We start from the raw sequence: 16,614 nt of genomic DNA, 5'->3' as shown, positions 1-16,614 counted from the left end.
GTCCCTGACATTTACGGATGGTTGGTCACCCTCCGCACAAGTGAGGCTGGGGAATGTATGACCCTCCTTCACAGGACTCCACCCCACACATTGAAGACCTCTGGTTTAAGATGAGGATCCACAACCTCTTGAGGATGAAGACGAAGACACACAACCTCACAGAAAAGAAAGAGATGTGTGGAAGCACTTTACTATACCTTCTGGGAAAAAGAAGGTAACAGCAAAATATGTCAAGTGCAGAATTTGGGGCAAGCAGTTATCAAGAGGCACTGCAGCGAAATATTCGCATGGGACACGTTCTATCATGAGAGGGTCTACAACCAAATTGTGTGAGAGAAAGCAGGTGTAATAGGAATGTGGACATCTGTTGCAGCCTTGGGAGAGCCGCCTTCAGCTGCACTCTTTACAATACCAACTGCTCTTGAGGAATTAAGTGACACGGTTACACACTGCATGAAAAATGCCACATGCTTGTCTCTGTAAAAACCTCTTCAGTGGGTGCATTCTTGGATACAGTGAAGAAGCATCGCTGTTAGTTTATTTATTTCTTGCATCAAAAGACTACATAATGTTTGTTGAAGAATGACGCCAGATGCTTATTTGCATTTCCTCATCCTTACACTTTTTACCACTGTGTTCACTTATTGTTAAAAACATGAAGAATATTTATTTTTAAAACTGTAAAAAAAACCTTCTTGAAAAAAACGTACTTGTTTTTGATGTTTCAGTGTGAGAGTGGACATATCAGTATGTGCATGAGTTTATGTCTAGGTTTGTTAGTGTATGCATTAATAAGTGCTTGGGTATGCTAGTATATGCAGCAGTATGTGCCTGATTGTGTTACTGGATGCATTACTGTTTTACTGGGTGAGTTAGTGCCTGCATTGCTGTATTCCTGGGTTTTCTAGTGTCTGCATTGGTATGCCCCTGAGTGTATCAGTGTATGTGTAAGTGTATGCTTCGGTGTGCTATTGGATGCAATAATGTTTTCTGGCTGTGTCAGTGTCTGCATTGCTATATGCCTGGGTGTTTCGCTGCCTGCATTGTTGTATGAGTGGGTGTTACAGTGTCTGCAGTGGAAAGTCTCTGGGTGTGTCAGTGTGTGCATCAGACTGTGCCTACATGTGTTATTGGAAACATAACTATTTGGCTGGGTGTGTCAGTTTCTGCATTGCTGTATGCCTTTGTATGTTAGTGTCTGCATTGAAATGTCCATTGATGTGTCAGTGTTTGCATCAGAGCGTGCTTGGGTGTGTTATTGGATGAAGTAGTGTTTGGCTGCCTGTGCAATTGTCTACATTGCTGTATGCCTGGGTGTGTGAGTGGCTGCGTTGGTAAATCCCTAGGTGTGTCAGTGTGTGCCTGGTTGTGTTGTTGGATGTGTCAGTGGCTGAATCAGTGTATAGTTGGGTGTGTTAGTGACTGTACTGATGTGTGTCAATAGCTGTATCAGTGTGTAGTTGGGCGGTTAGTGACTGTATCAATGTGTGTCTACGTGTGTCAGTGGCTCTATCAGTGTGAGCTTGTGTCTGTTAGTACCTCTGTCTTTCTGTAGCTGGGTGCGTGTGTTGCTGTACTGATGTCTGCCTAGGTGTGTTAGTAACTGTAGCAATCTTTCCTTGGGTGTGCATCCTACAACTTTTAAGTTATGGAACAACACTTCAAAAACTAATTGGTAAAGTGCATTACCCCAATAGATGGTGCCATTGATCTGTATAAAACAGAAAAAATGAAATATGAATTCGTTTTACAAATGATAGAATTACAAAAGTTACTTACAATTTCAACAATGCATTAAGACATAATTCTTAGAAATAACTAGACATTTCTAATACAGTAAAGGTATGCATTTATATATATAAGCATTTCATTTTCCCTTTTTTACTGCTCTCAGCTCCTTTACTCATAAACTGTAAACAATGTATGTTGTAAGCACACATCATTGAACGGGGGGGCAAAACACATCTACCCACTATCTCATTGCAATTAAGGAACACTTTGGATTGCACCTACTACACGATAAGCATAACAAAATATATTTAACTATTATTAACCATCATAAACTATTTACAAATATTGTTTTTTTGACACAATCAGTTAAAACACATGCATTTATATCTCTACACCAGCACAATTAAAGGGATGTTTGGAAGCATTTTACTATACCCTCTGTGGAAAAAAGGTAACAGCCAAATATGTTCAGTGTAATATTTGCAGCATACAGTTACCCAGAAGCACTGCCAAGAAGAATTCACATGGGGCAAGTTCCAATTGGAAACACTTAAAAGCAATTCATGAAAGGGTGTACTACTGAATGTGGTATGAGAAACTGAGTGCAGCAGAATATTCCACCACTAGACCACCCTTGGGGGAACATTTATCAGCTGAGGTCATCAGAATACCAGAAGCCTGTGAATATTTGAGTGAGATGATTACGCACCATGTGAAATGCCATGTTTGCTGATATAGAAAATGTCTAATGTGGCTCCATTTTACCTACTACTGTAACTATGTGAATGACTGTAAAGGTGTGTGAGTACCTATATGGGTGTGCTTCTGACCCTTACATTAACTTAATATTAAATATATTTATGGGGCGTGGCGTGGCTTGGTGCCAATGAAGATGGTGGCCTAAGAGAGGTGCTCTGCCAGAGCCAAGACAAAAGCCCCTAAAATCTGGCTATTTTCAGCACCTGACGAGGCTACAGTGACTACAGTGATTGTGGAACTCCCACTGCATCGAACTGTGGGTCACCCGTGCGCAGTGGTCTTCACCTGCCTTCCTTTCTCCTGTGGCGCACTCCGGGACGGTGCCCGGCCGGGTCCTGGTGGAGGTAGCTGGCGCTCGAGTATGCGACTCGCCCTGATGTGAACCCATTGCTGTGGGAGGCTTGTGAATGGGCTGATTGACGAAGGGACCTTGACGACTCCGCTGCCCCCAGGGGAACTCCAGCTTATACATCCGACGATGGGGCTGCCACGGGCGCTGGCGGCCCTAGACGGGAGTGAGACGTGCCCGAGTCCAGCCATTGACTGCCGCCCCTTCCTCCCACCTCGCCCGGGCTCGGATAAACGGACCCGGTGCCTTAAAGATACCGCTGCCACTGAAAGGGGGTAAGGATTTGCCTTTCCCACCCCCTTTATATCCTGCTTCTGACCCCGACCAGCGGGGCGGTCCAATTGCCGACTACAGGGCTGACTTCCAGCGCAAAGCCGGAGACTGAGTAGCCATCTTGTACAGCGCTCCCTTGGCGAAATCAACTCATGGCGGCTGTGCTCCAGCCCAACAAATAGCACCGGCCCAATACCCGCAACTTTGATATCCCGCCTGGCGGAAGAACCCTCCCCTCCTGGGGACTAAGTCTATCCTTGGAGTCGTGATTGAGAAGACAGCAAGCCGGGGGCGCTCGAAGTATCACTCCACAGAACTCTGCGGTGGGGGCGGCAGACCCTCCTCATCTAAGCAGATAGGGTAGAATACACCGGGGGTTCTAGTGAACTTGCTGCCACTGTACCTTGAAGTGGAGACACTCGCCCCTTCCACTGGAGGGCATATTCCTCTACCCAGTAACAGCTAATGCCAATCCAGTACTGCTCCATTTTGCATTGATATAGAGCCCGAGCATTGAAGCAGGGGTGGCTCCTTCGGGGGCCTGACATCCGACGCCTGTAGGCACACACAATGAATGGGGATTGGTGGATCTTCATAAATATACAGTAGCGGCCGGATGGGGGAGGCGCAAGAAGCTGTGCTCACACCAGCTGCTATTTGGGGGAGTTGAGAGTGCGACATCCCCCCTAAATGTACAACAACTGATGCCACCAGGCGGATCATCAATATCCCAGCGGAACGACTCCCCTGATAAGGTGGACCTGGTGGACACTAGAGTAAGTCGGCCACCTTCAAAGGTTGCTATATAGTCGAAATCCCAAAACAGTGTCCTTAACACCACATCATAAGCGGTCATCCACCACTGGTCCACCCCACACGCCAAGCCAGTGTTGTTCCAGTGCAAAATCTGCCAGTCGACAAGGGATCGATCCCATATACGCGATCGCTTGACCTAGCATCACGATGAAGCCTAAGGGAGGTCCGCCTGTGCTAACTAACAAACTGGATAACAAGCAGCTCACACAGGAAGATGGGGCCGCAAGTGGCATTACAAATGACTGTGAACCATCATTAAGCTCCATAATGACGGCCATTCAAGTACTAGGAACTACCCTGGAAACGAAGATTGACAAAGTCTCCATTGAAATTAACCTGCTTAGGGTGGACATGAATAAAACGACAGAACGTGTAACACAGATGGAAGTAAATGTCGCAGAACTCCAGAACAAAACCCGGACACTGGAAGAAAGAGTCCAACAGTTGGTTCACCAACAGCGTCAAGTGGCTCTCAAGATGGAAGACCAGGAAGGGCGAGCCTGCCGCAACAACGTCCGTGTGGTCGGGGTTCCGGAAGGGGTGGAGGGGCCGAGTGTAGACCTTTTTCTAGAACACCTTATACTAAACCATTTCAAACCTAAACGTCTCTCTGCCTTCTTCACTGTGGAGCGGTCACATAGGGCCCCAATCCCCCCGATAAAACCAGGGGCAGCCCCCAGGACAATCATAGCCAAAATCCTCAACTACAGAGATCGGGATGCAATACTACAGGCGGCCCGCCTACACGGTGATCTTAAGTATGAAAACGCAACTATTCAGTTCTTCCCAGACTTTACCCTCAAGGTCCAACAAGAACGCCGCTCCTTTGAGGGAGTGAAATGAGCCCTCAGAGACAGGGGCATCAAATACATGATGTTTTTTCCAGCGAAACTCAAAATTAAGATAAATGGCAAATCATGGTTCTTCACGAACCCATCGGATGTGCAAACATGGCTAGATGAAGGAGATGCACGTAGGACAAGGCCGGTGGCTGGAGGGCTTCCCAGGAGAGTGCGTCAAGCTCCCACGACGGCAGAGCAGATTCAGACAAGAGGAGCCTGCAATCCTGGAGATCTAGATCCATGAGTCTGGCTCTATCTGGGACTGGCGGAGAATGATCTCCTCTTGACTAGAGACAATCACTGACATTCTTCGCGTCGTTCTGTAGTGTATACTATTTGCTCTTTATAAGGGGTGCAGACGCTAAGTGTGCGGGACACTGCGATACTAATGATATGTGCCAAAGCCTCCTTCCTCTTTGGGGGCTAGATTTGGGCTCTGGGGGGCCTAAAGCAGAGCCACTCTACTCCCCTGGAGTAGTTTTCAGTTATTTGAGGTGACAGGTGCTCTGCTGGTTGGAGATGTGGCTAGTTTTGAGCCTACACAGCAGGGTAGCAGGGAGGGAAGTGTTGTTCTGTTTTTTTTTCTTCTGTTGTTTGCCCCCCTCTTCCTAATAATGGGGAACCGGGAATTGGACAGGACTGGTGGGTGGCGGGTTGAAACTGTACAATTGTTATATTTTGTTGGAGTTACATCGATGGTAAATCCTGCTCTTTCTACAGAGGAATTCGTATCTTATCTTTGGCACAATGAGTACACAATGGAACAAAAGTGTTAAAATCCTTAGCTGGAACGTTAATGGGCTTAGAGATAAAATCAAACGTAGTGTTATCCTTCAATACATTAAACTCCATGCCCCTGATGCAGTACTGCTTCAAGAAATGCACCTGGTGGGCGCCTCCTGCAAGGCGCTTAATAGGTGTGTTTACAAACTACTAGCCCATGCGGGCTTCACAACTAGCTCACGGGGAGTAGGCATTCTGGTGAAAAATTCCTTTCCTCTGGCCGTGCAATCAACCTGGACTGGTGACAGAGGCAGATATATAGGGGTAACAGGCTCCTGGGAGGGCTACACACTCACACTACTGTCAGTTTACATACCACCAGGTCTACAGAACACCACATTCAAAGATTTAGGCACTCTTCTACTTTCTCTTCCAGAAAGGTCTTCTGGTGGTTGGGGGGGACTTTAACTCAGTTACCTCGGGTACACTAGATAGACACCCACTGTGTGTGCTTGGGTCTTCCCACAAGTGGCTGCCCGATTTTCTAGAAGCGTTGGGGCTTGTTGATGGGTGGAAAACATACCACCCAGAGAACATCCAATATTCCTTCCACTCCAGGGCCCATCATAGCCTTTTCCCCATTGATTATATCCTGATCCCGGCTTCACAGGCTGCGTACATCCGCAAAGTTAAACATCTAGCTAGAGGAATCTCAGATCACTCCACGGTTTGGGTTCAAATAGTACTCGGCCAGGCAAGGATGGGGTGTGTCGCTCCCATTAACCCATGGCATCTCCGAGACCCTAAAATCCAGAAAGTATTATCAACGGCTATTGACTCCTACTTCCAAGAAAATGATGGAACAGTAGATTCTTTCCAAACCCTCTGGGAAGCGTTCAAATCCGTGATTCGGGTCAAGCATTGTCACCCATTGCTGGCGCGAAAAAAGAAAAGCAGAAAGCGATTGTGGAATTGGAGGTAGAAATTGGCAGACTAGAAGACAATTTAGAAGATTAGGTCACACAGGCAAAACTTCACACATTACATCTCAAACAGGATGAATATAAAGCTCTAGTAACAGACAGGGCCAAATGCATCAGGAGGGAAAAGCTGGGAAGAGTGTACAAGCTGGGAGACAAGGCAGGGAAACTAATCGCCTGGCTTGACAAAAAGGAGTGGGCAAGTCGATTGGTACCCAAACTAACAGGTGCTGACAATGAATCCATTACTGACCGTCAAGCTATTGTAAATCACTTTGCCACCCATTATACGACAGTTTATACATACAGCTCATCCCACACTGAGGAGGACGCACAGGACGTACTGCGAGACATTGCGCTCCCAACCCTGTTCGTGGAGGACTGTCAATCCCTGCATAGTACCTTAACGAATGATGAAATTGCACAGGCCATCAGAGCTCTGCGCTCCGGGAAAGCCCTGGGCCCAAATGGTCTACCCATCGAAGTCTACAAACTTAAGCCCGACAAACTAGATCCATATCTAAAAGCCATGATTGAAGAAAGAAAAGAGTTGGGAGCACTGCCACGGGATCAGAGGATAGCCACGCTAGTCACTATTCACAAAGAGGGAAGACCTAAAACAGACTGTGCCTCGTATAGACCGATCTCCCTTTTAAAAGCTGAACCCAAAATCCTGGCAAAACTCCTGGCAAACCACCTGGTCAAGGTGAGTGGGGGGGTTAGTCTATCCTGATCAGTCAGGCTTTATGCCGCACCGTAACACCACGCTGAACTTGCACAGATTACATGGGGGGCTGGGTAGAGTAACCACTATCCGTGAAGATGCCCTAGTGATGTCATTTGACGCAACTATGGCATTCAAAACCATTGAACAGCCCTACTTATTTGCAGTACTCGCCACGTTGGGCTTTGGCCCCGAATTTATCCGATGGGTGTGGGTCTTATATTTGGATCCCCATGCACAGGTCGTGGTTAACAACAAGAAATCAGCTCTGTTCATTCTGAGTCGGGGTACTCGACAGGGATGCCCCCTTTCTCCTCTCCTTTTCGCCCTCACCCTCGATCCACTGGTGGCATGGATTCGTCAAGACCCAGAGATACGAGGCCTGCGTTTTTCCCCTGAATGGGAAGACCGCATATCTCTTTATGCCGATGACATCCTTTTGTATCTGACCTCCCCGAGGAAGTAATTAATATGTGTCTTAGACCTCATGGCATTATTTGGTAGATATTCTGGATTCTCAATCAATTGGAAAAAATCCCTTATATACGTCCTCAGGGGAAATCCTCCAGTTGCACCAGGTAATTGCCCGATTACGATTAACACTGTGGGCTTCAAATATCTGGGTATTTATATTACATTAGATCTCAAACTTCGCTTTACCCAAAACCTTCTCCCACCATTGGAGAGGCTTAAGCACGACATAGCTAGCTGGAAAAACCTTCCGCTATCATTGTTAGGCAAAGCGACCCTCTTCAAGATGATGTCACTGCCCCGCTTCCTCTACGCTTTGCAGAACGCCATGGACCCAGTCCCAGCGGAGTATTTTAGGTCGAGAGCCTACAGAGAGACCTGTTGTGGGATGGTAAACCTCTTATCGCTTTGACCAAACTCACACTTAATTGGTGTGACGGGGGGATCAGCCTCCCGGATATAAAAAAAATACTACTAGGCAGCACACCTCGCAGCCATTAATCAAAGCACCTATGGGCGTCTTGATGACACCGGCTATGCCATGGATAGATGAACTCTACTGGGTGGGAACTATAATCGAACAATATATTCCAAACCCCCTAACTGGTCCAAGTAACCACTAGGTCCACATCTGGCATGCAGTTAATAAAAATCTGGGCTGGGAGTGAAAACTCACTCTGGCAACCCCCCTTGTGGGACTCTGAGCAACTAGGCAGCCTATGGTAATCGAATGGATTTGATAAGTGTGATCTTATCGGAATCTCACTGATTAAAGATATGGAGAAGGGCAAAGTGAAATCCTTTACCTCTCTGCAGCAGCAGTATGAGTTGGCTAACTCAGAACATTTCAGATACACACAAGTTTGTCATGCTCTAAAATCCCACTTCCCTGCCGGCACCTCCCCTCCGGCACCTTCTCCATTAGAAGATAGGTTGTTAGACGGGCACCTACCCGAAAAAGCCATATCACTAACCTATAAAAAACTAATAAACGATATGACAGACCCATTCCAGTCACTACGTGAGAAATGGGTTAGAGAGGGCCTTGAATTAGACGATGAAGCCTGGCAAGAGGCAGTATCCTCCCCAAGAGTAGTGGCCATACTAGCTAGGCTCAGGCTAGTCCAACTTTAAATTCTTAACAGAATCTGCATCACGGGGCCTACTCTGGTCCGTATGGATAAATCCAACACAGGAGACTGTAGGAGGGGGTGCGGGCGGGAAGGGTCATTTCTACACATGCTATGGGAATGTGAATACATAAAAACATACTGGGGCAAGATCTATGATCTACTGGGCGTGGTACTCTCAGTTGTCATACGCCCGGATGCACGACGATGCCTCTTAAATATTTGGGAGCCAACTGATTTAAATATTCATCACACGCAATGGGCCACACTAGGACTTATGTTGGCAAAACGGAATATAGCACAGAAATGGGAAGCGACACGGGCACCTGAAGTAGGAGCCTGGAAAGAGGACCTGGACTGGTGCATGTACAGAGAAAAGACAGTTTTCACACCCGTGGCTGCCCCAAATAGTGGTCCAGGATGTGGGACCCCTGGAACGCTTACAGAGGACATATCTGTACCCCTACTCTTGCAATTTACCCTGATGACCCCCCAACCTCATAACTTGTATCCATTGCGCTCCAAAGCTAACTGTTATTCATTACTGCCATTGAGGAATGTATTGTACCAGATTCCTCTGTAATGTCTGCTATATATCGATGACTGTTAATAAAAAGATTTCTTTAAAAAAATATATATATATCTATATTTATAACTTTACAAGTATATTTTTTACCATATCACAATACAATTTAAACCAAACAATTAATAAACACATATAACATAACTTATTTAACTATTTGCAAACACAGAAACACACTAAAACTTGAACTTTTACAACGAAAATTAGCCCCAAAGGAAAAGAAGAGATGATTCCTAGAAATGTAGAGGAAGAAATAGGTGAAGAGGTTCAAGGGAGGTATAGACATGCTCCTGTGTATGATAACTGGGAGTGTAGTAGTATATGTATTTTTCTCCAGGATTAAATTGACATGTACTTTCAGTGCTGCTGTCTATTTACTTTGCCTCTGCAAATTTGTGGGCAAATGAGTACTGGTATCATTGTCATGTTGAGCTTAAGTACATGTTGTGAAATTTAGGAACTCTAGCTTGACTTCTAAACTTGAGTTGTGCAAAATATCCTTCCGATCACTAACATTTCTTTCTGAGAGAAGCAAACTCTAACATTAAAGGCATCACCCACTGAGCTTCTGAAAGGGCTTAAAGGTACAGTTGTGTATTTATCCTTTGGATGCGAAATACTATTTTTAATCTATGGGTGTGGAGACAGAACTACTTGATATTCTAGTAAATGGAGTGCCCGCAAAAAACAACTAAATCTGTCAGGAAATAGTGGCTGTAAATAAGGCGAAGAAGCTACATTATATCTTAATCACAATAATTTGTTCTATAAAGATGTAGATGTTTTTTCTAAGATGGAATTTTCATGATGGAAGAAATGTTGACTACAAGAAGACAGGTTGAAAAAGTGGATAGAGGCAGATCTGAAGAGATATATGGTACATTATAGTATCCATCTCCTAAATTCAAAAGAGATTGTGGAGATGCCATTGAACTCTATCAGATGAAGCAAGCTAAAAGAACTCCAATAAGAGTCTGAAAGAAAAGGTTCCTCAAGTGGCTTCTTCACGATACTCAGCAGGGCCCCCCTGTAATTTCGTGGCACGGATAGCAGATTTACATTAGAGCCACTCTGAGCCCTGTGACGGCTCCAAGGATTTTGCGAGTGACCAAAAACTCAATTTCTGGACATTTTACTGCCAATTAAACATGCTTTCACCTCATTTATAACACACCCATAGGGTTAGGGAGTTCCTATCCTCCTAACCCCTTCATCTGTTTTATATGCTTCTCTTCAGCCCTGATGACCGTTTCCTGACACATACAATAGTGGCTGCAATATTTCTGTGAAGGACAGGTCACCCAATCAGAACCCTGTTGTGGAATGTGGATCCACAGATTCACCTCAGGTGGATCCGCGGATGGTCCGTGCCCCTAGACATACAAATTTAGATTTATGGTAACATCTCTTAAACTACTGACTGGATTTACATCAAAATGCAAAAAGCATGCTTTCTGGACCACCAGCTAACATTCTGCCAAATTTGGTAGGATTCTGTCCAGCAGTTTTGGCCGCAGTTGTGTTCATAATCTCTACAGGAATTAGCACGGAAAAAATGCAATTGGGACCTCCCCTTTTTACCGGCCCCCACTTGACGGATCACCGCAAAACTTGCCAGACAGCAGCTGAAGTGAACATCAAATGTTTTAGAAAATTCTGTGAAGATTTGTTAACCGGCGCCAAGATATTGGCAAGTCAAAAAACTTTTCCTATGGAAACTAGGTCCCAGCTTCCTACTGGAGGTTGATACATATATATATTTATATCACCTACTGGTGGTCGCCAGTAGGTAGTTATAGTTAGGTCCTATTTTCCATAGGAAATTCACAACATTCTATTTCCAATAACTTTGGCGCCAGTTGATGAATCTTCACCAAATTTTCAAAACTCGTGGGGTGCTCTGGTCCGCTCCTATCCTAAAGGTTTCGGGGTGATTCGTCAAGCGGGGGCCGAGAAAAAAGGGGGTCCCAAAACATGTTTTCCCCATGCAATTTCCCATAGGAAGCTTTAGACACGGCTACAGCCCGAACTGCTGAACGGAATTACACCAAATTTGGCAAAAAGGTAGATCTTGGTTCAGAAAGAACCCTTTTTTTAAATGGTGTAAATCCGTTTAGTAGTTCCTGAGAAAATCAAAAGTAAAAACACATATATATCTATGGCCGCTCAGGATCCGCGCACCCTCCCGATCATGAGCTTTATACTAATTGGCTGTCAACACTCCAAACCAGGAAGTGTTGGCTGCCATCTTGTGCCAAGAAATCAGTGAAACAAGTGCGTAAAACGCAAAAAGGGGGCAGGGTAGAAACACCCTGACCCCCTAGGCCTGCTTAGGGGGTCCCCGCTTCATTAATAATTAGCCCCCGGGTGGGCCAATTCCCGGGGGCAATGTTTGATTTGTGAAGGGGGCATGGACCGCCACCCCCCGGGGCTTTGTGAAATTATGTGCGGGGGGCTCACAGCCCCCCCAGCCCCGGGGACCGCCACACCCCAGGGTTTAAAAAAAACATGGGTGGGGGCTCACAGGCCCCCCCAGCCCCGGGGACTGACACCCCCTGGCGCTTTTCGAAATTATGTGCGGGGGGCTCACAGCCCCCCCAGCCCTGGGGACCGCCATCCCCGGGCTTAAAAAAAACCATGGGTGGGGGCTCAAAGGCCCCCCAAGCCCCGGGGACCGTCACCCCTGGGGCTTTAAGAATATATTTGCAGGGGGCTCATGACCCCCCCACAGCCCCAGGGACCGCCACCCCCCGGGGCTTGTGTTTGCTTTTTAAATTTAAAAAAAAAACCTGTGTGGGGGGCTCGAGCCCCGGGGACGGCCACCTCCCCGGGGCTCTAAATATAAAAAAGGGGCATGGCCTCTGAACACCTCTCTGCAACGCAGCTCTCTGGTGCATACTGGAGGTACCTGGTGGGCTTGTTGGCCCCCAGAGACCCTCAGGATTGAGGAGGAATTAATTCTCCAACTTAAAATGTGCCATAGGGCATGTTTGCAGACATGTCACCTCAGGCCACGCCCCCTTCCTTCACCATTGTGCAAACGCGCCCCGTGGCAAGTTGTAAGTTGAGGAATTAATTCTCTTTCAATACTGAGAGTCCCTGAGGGGCAACTAGCACAACAGGTATGTCCAGTATGCGCCAGGGAGCTGCGTTGCAGACAGGTGTTCAGAGGCCACGCCCCTTTTTACACCTCTCTGCAACGCAGCTCTGTGGCGCTTACTGGAGGTACCTAGTGGGCTGGTTTGACCCTAGGGACCCTTAGGATTCAAGGGGACTGAATCTCTCAACTTAGAACAGCCACAGGGCGTGTTTACACAGTGGTGAAGGGAGGGGACGGGGCCTGAGGTGACGTGTGCAAACACGCCCTGTGGTGCATTTTAAGTTGGGGAAATAATTCCCCTTCAATCCTGAGGGACCCTGGGGGCCAACTAGCCCACCAGGTGCTTTCAGTAAGCGCCACTGCACTGCGTTGCAGAGAGGTGGTGCAGGCCGTGCCCCTTTTTACACCTCTCTGCAATGACGCTTACTGGATATACCTAGTGGGCTAATTTGCCCCAAGGGACCCTCAGGATTCAAGGGGACTTAATCTCCCAATTTAAAACTGCCAAAGGGCGTGTTTACACAGTGAGGAAGGGAGGGGACGGGGCCTGAGGTGACGTGTGCAAACACGCCTTGTGGCACGTTTTAAGTTGGGAAAATAATTTCCCTTCAATCCTGAGGGCTCCGGGGGGCCAACCAGCCCACCAGGTGCTTCCAGTAAGCACCACTGTGCTGTGTTGCAGAGAGGTGGTCTAGGCTGTGCCCCTTTTTACACCTCTCTGCAACGCAGCTATGTGGCGCTTACTGGAGGTACCCAGTGGGCTAATTGGACCCTAGGGACCCTCAGGAATAAAGGGGACTTGATCTCTCAAATTAAAACGGCCACATGGTGCATTTACACAGTGGTGAAGGGAGGGGATGGGGCCTGAGGTGACGTGTGCAAACACGCCCAGTGGTGCGTTTTAAGTTGGGGAAATAATTCCCCTTCAATCCTGAGGGACCCTGGGGGCCAACTAGCCCACCAGGTGCTTTCAGTAAGCGCCACTGCACTGCGTTGCAGAGTGGTGGTGCAGGCCGTGCCCCTTTTTACACCTCTCTCCAATGGCGCTTATTGGATATACCTAGTGGGCTAATTTGCCCCTAGGGACCCTCAGGATTCAAGGGGACTTAATCTCCCAACTTAAAACGGCCACAGGGTGTGTTTACACAGTGGGGAAGGGAGGGGACAGGGCCTGAGGTGACGTGTGCAAACACGCACTGTGGCACGTTTTAAGTTGGTGAAATAATTCCCCTTCAATCCTGAGGGCCCCTGGGGGCCAACTAGCCCACCAGGTGCTTCCAGTAAGCACCACTGCGCTGCTTTGCAGAGAGGTGGACTAGGCCATGCCCCTTTTTACACCTCTCTGCAACGCAGCTCTGTGGCACTTACTGGAGGTACCTAGTGGGCTAGTTGGACCCTAGGGACCCTCAGGATTCAAGGGGACTTAATCTCACAACTTAAAACGGCCACAGAGCGTGTTTGCACAGTGGTGAAGGGAGGGGACGGGGCCTGAAGTGACGTGTGCAAACATGCCCTGTGGTGCGTTTTAAGAGGTAGTTTTAATCCCCCTGCCTTATTATATACTAGGGGCTTACAGAGGAGGTCATGCTAATCACAGGGGGATACCAACGCATAGTGTTCCCTAGTGTATGTAGGTGTTTTCACTGTATTCTAAGTGTCTTTTAACATAGCACTGGCTGTAGGACTGGTTAGTCAGACTCAGTTACCACCAGTATCCGTCTGAAAAAGTTGAGGGTACAGGATGATTTTGCAACAAGGCTTCTTTCTGCTCTTCTGTTTGTTCTTTCTGCATGTTTTCCTTCTTCCTGCACTTTTCTTCATCTTTGAGGACTTCTGTTGCTTCTATCTGCATTTCTTTTTTTCCTTTCTGTGCGTTTTTTCTTCTTTCTTCACATGTCCTATCTCTGTAGGCATAGTTAGAAATTAGCATTTAAAAAACTTTTGAAATTCACTGAAAATACCATAGGTTTCAGGCACGTTATAGTTAGAAATTACAATTTAAAAAACCTTAGAAATTCACTGAAAAAACCATAGGTTTCAGGGGTGTTATAGTTAGCTGGACATTTCACTCGTACAAAACCATTGAAATTCTCCCGTTATAGTTAGTTCAGCTAACTATAACTCGCGTGCCCTCTATGCACTGCTGATGATGTCACATATTACATCACTCATGACATGGTCAGTGACATCACTGATAACATCTCAAATGATAGGTGAATTTCTCTGGTTTTATATGAGTCAAATGTTCAACTAACTATAACGTCCCTGAAACCTATTTTTTTTGTGAATTTCAAAGATTTTTTAAATGCTAAATCCTAACTATAATGTCTGTTCAATGTTCCATGGATGCCTGACATTTCGAAGTATCCCCACTTCTCTTCAGAGGCTTTGGCAATTGAAGGCGCATGGGACACTGCCCTCATCATTTGAATGCTCCAATGCATGCCCTGAATGAGACGCTCTGCTGCGCCTAGCAAAGCATTATGGGGCTTGTAGTGTCCTTTGTCTCCTTATGGAGCGCCAATGTTGCTGCTGTGACATTGAATGTCCCCAGATGGGCCTCGGTGTGCCGGTGGACATGCTAAATCCGTTGCTGCCCCACGAAATTGCCCTGCTAGATAACAGACCTCGTGTCTCCTGTATCCTGGGGTGGTGCTCCTTTGCGGCAGGGTGTGCCACGTATGTATCCAAGCTCCAAAGTACCCAACGTACAAGGAGCACTCAAACAGCACTATGCTCCTAAAGAGCCTTTATGGTATATAGTCTGCCAGCACAATCATAACTTTAAGCAGTTCAATGTGCCATGGACACCTGACCCATTTTAAAGTGTCCCCAATTCTCTTCAGAGGCTTTGGCAACTGAAGGCGTATAGGACACCGCCCTCATCATTTGAATGCTCCGATGCGTGCCCTGGATGGGACGCTCTGCCGTGACTAGCAGAGCATTATGGGCTTTCTAGTGTCCTTTGTCACGATAGCGAAACACATGTCAGCGGTTCCTTTTAATCATTCGAGGTTGACTTGGATGGCATTTTACCAATTTGAAGCTGTAATGCTGTTCCTGGAGTGATAAAAGGCTTTTGTAATTTTACGGCTTGGCGTGGATAGCACTGTGCTAATCCTATGCTTAAAGACTTTGCTGTAGAAATGGCAAAATACTTTGTCCCTTTTTATCTCAGCATGGATGGCACTGTGCTAATCCTATGCTTAAAAACTTTGATAGCAAAGCAGACTTTTGAGGTGAGCAAATTCAGAGTGTCGCTGGTATTATGGGGGCTCTATACAGGAGCTGCTGTCCACCTAAACTTCGGAACTGCACAGATTTCTATGCTTCATATTTGCACTATTTATGCAGTGCTTTATGCCTAAAAGGGCATTGTTTTAACTTACACTGCGTGCTTCCTTGTGTCTAAACAAAGCTAAATCTCTATGAAGAGCAATAATGATAGCAAACCACATGTTACGGGTTCTTTTTATTCATTCCAGGTTGCCTTGGATGGTATTTTACCAATTTGAAGCTGTAATACTGTGCCTGGAGTGATAAACAGCTTTTGCCATTTTACAGCTTTGTGTGGATAGCAGTATGCAAATCCTATTCTTAAAGACTTTGCTGTAGATATGGCAAAAGACTTTGGGGCATATGTACAAGAAGTTAACGCCATTTTCTTGATGCTACGGCAGCTTTTTTTTCAATGCCATACTTACAAGTTGCTGCTAACCGCAGTTAGCGGCTTTTTTCTTGCATAAACATGCATTTTTGGGGATCGCCACTTCTGTTAGCATGACTTAACGAAAATGAGATGCAAGGTGGGCATTCCAGTGTAAAAGTTCCAGCAAAGCCGACTTTGTGATATTTACAATTATTTATCTGCCCGGCGATACTTCAAAAAAACTCACACTAAAGCCAGTTAGCGGCTGGATTTTAAGACCATAAAAAAGCTGGTCTTAAAAATGATGCTAACACACCTGTACATAAGGGAGACAATCCCACACCCTCATTTGCTCACCTAATGAGGCAATGGAGGTACAACTCTTGCAGCTTGGAGCTCCAAGAAGACCACAACAGCCACCATCACTGCCCCCGCCACCAGGATCACCACAGAGGCAGCGCCAAATAAGAGAGCAGGTGTACCG

Source organism: Triturus cristatus, chromosome 5_1 (assembly GCF_964204655.1).
Source record: "Triturus cristatus chromosome 5_1, aTriCri1.1, whole genome shotgun sequence".
Lineage (NCBI taxonomy): Eukaryota > Metazoa > Chordata > Amphibia > Caudata > Salamandridae > Triturus > Triturus cristatus.
Note: the sequence above shows the minus strand (reverse complement) of the source record.